General features: G+C 31.6%; 1 pseudogene across 1 annotated transcript; it reads left to right on the top strand.

The window, feature by feature from the left end:
* The first annotated feature begins 753 nt into the window (after positions 1 to 753).
* On the top strand, positions 754 to 4,729 carry LOC118194119 (adult-specific rigid cuticular protein 15.7-like; annotated as a pseudogene). The gene is made up of 4 exons (XR_004759051.2): positions 754 to 809; positions 2,534 to 2,641; positions 3,326 to 3,794; positions 4,494 to 4,729. The product of XR_004759051.2 is annotated as an adult-specific rigid cuticular protein 15.7-like (transcript).
* The last annotated feature ends 496 nt before the right edge of the window (positions 4,730 to 5,225 follow it).

Genomic DNA, 5,225 nt, shown 5'->3' with positions numbered 1-5,225 from the left:
TATACGTCGATACGCGGTTTATTCGGAGTTAGCATTTCGCTAATTTGTTAATGGGTCAAGCTTCATGTGATGCTGTGAAAACAAAGACAGTGGTTAAATCATTTAGGCAGTGCAGCATTAGTAATGCAGTGGATGGTACAGAGGACATTTTGTAGTCTGAGGACTCACATGCTGATTTAGAAGAGGTTTCAAGTGAGTCTTCACTTAACACTGAAGATGAGTGTCTGGGTTTTGACGAAGAAGATTAAAAGGTGTTCTTTCTCAGATAGATTGGGTATTTGCAGAAAATATTACTTTGTATTTGTATTTCTTTATATTTAAAATACTGTAAATTCAGTAATAAAGTTTTATCCTTCAAAAATGTGTATAAAAAAGAGGGTGCGTCTTATAGGCCGGTGTGTCTTGTTACGCCGGCAAACACGGTATATTAATAGCGAAATGAGAATAAATTAACATCAGGTGTCAAAATATTACTTGTCGATAAATCCCTTTAAAAAAAAAAAAAATATTTTAGAGAACAACAACGATTCACTTCCTGAAGCACTTTAATGTGTATTCTCATAAGGACTCGTTTGTTTGAAGGCTAAGTTATCTTAATTATTCAATCAGACGCTATACGGGTGTGGTTTTCCGATAACTTGAAAGAAATGCAACAAAAAGTTAAAAAAAATTACCGTTTGTCCGTATTTTCTACATTTATATCCGCATAAGAACCTTGAAATGTTGGAGTATAAATACGACCAGCATATCATTGATGGTCATTAAGTTTCATCGAACTCAACGCCAAACATTTCAACATGTTCACTAAGGTGAGTGTTCTTTCAGATTTTATTAAAATATCTTTTGTGCGCTAAATGTGCTGAGCACTTACAAAAAAGTGTCGAAAATTTCGTAATTTAATAATTTTTTTTTTTTTTTTTCTAAAATATTATCTACTGTTGTATTAAAGCTCTGCTTTATAAGCTGGAAACCCTAAATCGAATGACTTTAACATTATTTTTAATGTTATAATATTAATTTTTTGTTTCAGTTCAATGTTACCACTACCGTTTTATTTATTTTCTTAGTTATATTATATACATATATATATATATATGCATGTATATTCCGCAGTAAAAAATAACATTTCGCTTACTGAAATCGTGTCGAAATTTTATAAACAGCTTTTTAATAAAATTTATAGATCCATAGTAGTTTAAAGATAAAGCATATTTGCGTTCTTTAAGTGAAAAATGAAATTAATCTTTTTCGAGCAGAAAGTAATTGTAGTTTTGAAAATTAAATAATTTTTGAATATTTGTTAACACTGGAAATCCGAAAAAGCTATTTTATCTGATTATGCCAATCTGACGCGAAACCATATTTTATTTGACACCGCAAAACGTTGTTTAATATTATTTGTTTCGTAAACTATAAGATTGGTTTGGTTTGATTTATTTTATTACGGCAAAGAACTCGAGTGCTATCTGCCTAAGGGGATGTATACGTTCGTGAAAGACTTTCTAAGGGAAACTAACTCTTATACACGTTACATACGGAGAAAACCATGAAAACGCCCATGCAGCCGGCCCGTTTGAGGGGTTCGAACCTCGGATGGAGCTACCTGTGTTCAGCGATTTTACCGCTCGTCCGCTGGTGGGCGCGTAAATTATAAGAACTCTGATTCATTGCAGAGCGCTCTTCTTTCAAAAGATCATAAGATGCTCTAAATTTTTATATATGTTTAAAGAAAAAGTATTAAAACATTAATTGTTATAAACAGGCGTTCTGAAAATGTCTTTTCTTCAGTTTGTTTTTGTTTGTTTAGTTGCATAAGGCAAAATAGTTGAAAAGCTCTGTGCCTAAAAGAAAGGATGCCTTCTTCGAAGATTTTTTAAAACGTCGAAGTAACTTGTATTTTTCGCATACATAATTAAAAGGTCCATGCGAGCAGGTCATACGTTCACAAGAATCAGGATTCTAAACGAACTACAGAGTCCAGAAATCTTGTTTACTCTATAACTGATCGGTTTGATTCAGTGAAAGAAACTTGTTGCTATTTAATCCAAAAACTGAAGAATTTCGTTGGTAGAGCTACTTAAAAGACTTTTTATATATGTAGGTTTTATCTGTACGATTACAAACGTTTTAGATCCTCTCTGTTTCAAAATGCAGAGCAAATTCCAAATTTAAGAATTCATTACAACATACAATATGCTATGTTCGTCCAGGTACTCGGAATATCCGGTCAGAAGATTAAGGATTGCAAAAACAATTATTTTTATTTAAGCAGTTAACGTTTGCAAAAGTTTTAATGATTGTAAGATTTTAAAAGTGATTTTCAACAAATGCGAAAAGCTTCATTACTGCTAAATAATTTGCCTGTAATTTTTAATGAATTTTATTCAAATGCTTGAGTTTTAAACTTTTTAAGCGAATTAACTTTTCAGTTATTGTGGCTCCCTGTAGTGTTATATTAATTGCCTGTAAAAGTAGTATCACTCTTAATCGCCCAACTCTTAGTTATCCCATCTAACTGTTTATATTGTTTCAGATCGTCATTCTGTGCGCTGCTCTCGCAGCTGTTCGTGCTAGTGCCCTTCTCCATGGACATGCAGCCTTAATCAGCACCGGTGTTAGTGCAAGCTCTAGAGCTCAAGATGTAAGTACTTAATTGCTCAAAAATAAGTGAACAAACAATTAAATAAAAAAGTAAATCGTTCTTAAACATATAATAAAATCTTTAATTCAGAAAACAAATTTCGATCACGACGTAAACCAGAAAATATATATAAAAAATTCTTATGCAACGGCTAGATCAAATTTTTGTTGTAACTGTCATACAAACTATTTTAATTGCCTTCAGTGGACTTAAATTTATAATCTGCGATGTATATTCTGATACTGTACATTCAAAAATGATAGTTCGATTTACTTTTCATTTTCGTCGTACAGTTTTGAATCTTGCACGTTTTTCACAATCGTAAGCCTTCGTAGTAGTGAAGACAATCAGAAAATGATCGTCGCATCAATTATCAAAGCATTAATAATTTTATTTCCCACTTCTTTATATAAATTCTGATTTTTCAGTGCATTATAACTTTATACTAATAAAAAGCGTATTTCATATTGATTAATCAGTTTGAAATTTGTTTTAAAACGAATTTACCTTTTAACGCCATAAATTAAAAAATTTCAAGAGAAATTTTTTTCATGATATTCTAGAATTAAAAATTATATTTATTTTTTAAGAATTTCACTTTCTTAACTGTTATTATTGTACCTTAAGGTATTCGATAATGTGCCTTTTAGTTGGTCTAAGAACTATGTTTTTCTATTTTCACAGGCTATCGGAAATTATGCTTTCGGATACGATATCGTTGATGGTCTCGGTGCCGCTAACTCCCGAAGTCGGAGATGCTCATGGTAACAAGAAGGGATCTTACACCATTGCTGACATTGATGGAAGAGCTAGACGTGTCGACTATGTAGCTGATGGTCTTGGTTTCCGTGCCACCGTCAAAACTAATGAACCTGGAACTGCTGCCAGCGCTCCAGCTGCTGCTCTAGTCGCCAGTCCATACGCTGCTCCAGTCGCCCCTGTCGTCAACCACGTCGCCCCAGTCGCACATGCTGCTGTAGCAGCTCCCTTAGCTCACGGTCTGTTGGGTGCCGGTCATTTGGGTTACGGTCTAGCTGGTGCTCATGGTGTAGTTGCCACTGGTCTTTATGGACATGGTCTTTTGGCCCATGGAGCCCTGGGACATGGCCTTGGACATTTAGCTTTTCATTAAATATTAACTCGTTAAAAGAACGTAAGTATATCTTTTATATGTATATCATGTTTTATCTCTGTTAACATATTTTTGTTTTTATTTTTTAATGCTGTCATTATCTTAAGCTAACTCTTGTAACGAAGTACAATATACTTTTAAAATCGTTTCATATTGGAAATTTCTTCAGACATTGTTTATTTATTTTAATATTAATAAGAAAGGTATTTTTGTGCAAAAGATGTCAGATTTGGTTTTCTTTTTAAAATGTATACTTTTCTACCTTCGATTAACCATATATTTGAAATAATTAAAGTTTTTATCTCTTTTATAAGAGTTTTACCCCATAATAACATCTTGTGTTAATCATTTAACATTTTTTTTCTCTTTAAGGTCTAAACACATGTTCAATTTCATGCCATTTCGTAAATCAGTGCTAACTAATGTAATATAATATTCTTTCAGCAATTTTTAGAATTTAAATAAGATAAAATATATTTTTTAAATAATGTTCTTTTTTTTTATTTATTGTAAGGTGACTTATTAAACTTTACTATATATAGTCACCTAAACGTTCCTAAAAATTACCTCATTCATTCTCAAGCGATAAAAAATATTTTAGGTTTTTTTCATTGTTCGAAGTTTAAAATACATTTTCATACATAATATGTTAAAGAAAAGTATTTTTCGAATAATAATTATTTTTTCTGAATAAAAATATTATTTATTTTCGCTTTCTAGAATATGGAGTACACAAAGGATTTGGGATCCATTAAAATACTTAAGGATTTGCTCTTCTGTGGCAGATTTGGGAAAAGGAATTCCTGAAAACTTCCAGCTAATTCTCTTCTCCTTAGTTGTCTGTGGCTCCATAAGGGGAAAGATGGAATATGTCAGCCTTATTTATTTCAAATACTTTGTATTTGACTGTAGGCATTTCAATAATGTATTGTAAATAAAATCGTAGTTTCGTATTATATTATGTTATCTCTTTATTTTTCCTTTTTGTTAGTGCTTTAGATCTCTAAAATATGATGAAACGCTTTAAATTTACATCTTATTAACAACACTACGCCGTCACGAATCTCTAAGATTAGTTTTGCAAGGAAAACTCAATTTAAAGTTTTACAGGCAATTAGTTTTCAGAAAAACTGAGTTACGAATTATGTATGATAATTCTTTTGTATATATCTAGCACAAGACCTATCTTTCTCTTTTTGTTTAATGTAACGATTTTAGTACTTTAAAAAATTCTTTGGTAAATGCAGATCCTTTAACGAGATGCCGATAGTGTGACGATTTTAGTACTTTAACTTAGTGATAACGATTTTAGTACTTTAAAAAATTCTTTGGTAAATGCAGATCCTTTAACGAGATGCCGATATTGTGATCAAGTAGTAAACATACATGATTCCATAAAATATGTTTTTGGAGACGACGATGGTTTTGGAAATTTATACTGCTGTCTGATAA

The sequence above is a fragment of the Stegodyphus dumicola genome, chromosome 12 (assembly GCF_044657685.1).
Source record: "Stegodyphus dumicola isolate Sdum_Otavi_A_Nest chromosome 12, ASM4465768v1".
NCBI lineage: Eukaryota > Metazoa > Arthropoda > Arachnida > Araneae > Eresidae > Stegodyphus > Stegodyphus dumicola.
The sequence above is the reverse complement of the archived record's forward strand: the minus strand, read 5'-3'. Positions and strand labels throughout refer to the sequence as shown.